Raw genomic sequence first — 962 nt, 5'->3', positions numbered from 1 at the left:
GAGGCAGGGGCAGAGGTTGCCCAGAGAAGCTGTGGCTGCCCCATCCCTGGAAGTGTTCAAGGCCAGGTTGGATGGGGCTGTGAGCAACCTGGTCTGGGGGGAGGGTTCCCTGCCCAGGGCAGGGGGTTGGAACGGGGTGGGCTTTAAGGTCCCTTCCCGCCAAACCATTCTATATAGAGTCCAAAACTCCCACCCCCTTGACATTTGGGTACCTCTGTCCCATTGCTTTCTGCCCTTCAAGCCCCGAGGCACAGCGCAGCACCGATCCAGAGCCTGCGTTGACCCAGCAGAAAGGGCGAAGCAGGTGAAGCACCACAGCCCCAAAGCCAAACCTCCTGGGGAGGAGACCACGCTCCCCCCCGGCCATCAGCACTGCCCCCCTCCAGCTGAGCCCCATCCCACCCCCATCCGCAGGGCAGGAGCTCAGCTCCCCGTGGGACCAAGCTGACCCTTTTGGGGTGCCAGAGATGGAGCGGAGGTACAAGGGGTTGGGGGTGTCCCTAGCCTGGCAGGACCCCTTCCCCACTGCGCCCTTGGGCCATGTGTCTCTCCGACTGTGGGACAGGGAGGTTTGCAAAAGCCTCCAGCCAGCCAAGGGTTACACTGGGTGTATCACTGAACTCAGCCCCATTTTGGGGCTCCAAAATGATAAAGTGCTGAGGTCAGGCTCACTGACACCCAGCAGGGATGTGGGGGGCACGGGGCACCCCAGCCCAGGTGCGAAAGGCGGTGCCTCTCCTGCGGGACCCCTCCATCTGCCATTCATTACCCGCATGCGGTTCCCATTTGCTGTCACCGGCCAAACAGATGGAGCCGAGGGTTTCAGAATGAGGAAAGCTGCAATATTTTTCTGACATTAACACTTATATCAGGTCCTGGGAGACTCCGGGAGGAGCTGGCCCCGGGCCCCGAACCACCCAACCCTCTTTGCTGCTCCCCGCAGAGCCGGCGGGACCGCAGCT

At 61.9% G+C, this 962-nt stretch overlaps 1 protein-coding gene across 1 annotated transcript in view; it reads right to left on the bottom strand.

Moving 5' to 3' along the window:
- SCARA5 (scavenger receptor class A, member 5) overlaps window positions 1-962 on the bottom strand; it is a gene marked incomplete at its 3' end in the record, with an annotated part of 32,660 nt that overhangs the window by 29,550 nt on the left and 2,148 nt on the right. The gene's annotated exons all lie outside the window — the stretch shown is intronic.

The sequence above is a fragment of the Cariama cristata genome, unplaced genomic scaffold (genome assembly GCF_000690535.1).
Source record: "Cariama cristata isolate BGI_N322 unplaced genomic scaffold, ASM69053v1 scaffold23062, whole genome shotgun sequence".
In the NCBI taxonomy this organism is placed as follows: Eukaryota; Metazoa; Chordata; class Aves; order Cariamiformes; family Cariamidae; genus Cariama; species Cariama cristata.
Note: the sequence above shows the minus strand (reverse complement) of the source record. Positions and strands in the feature narration are given on the sequence as shown.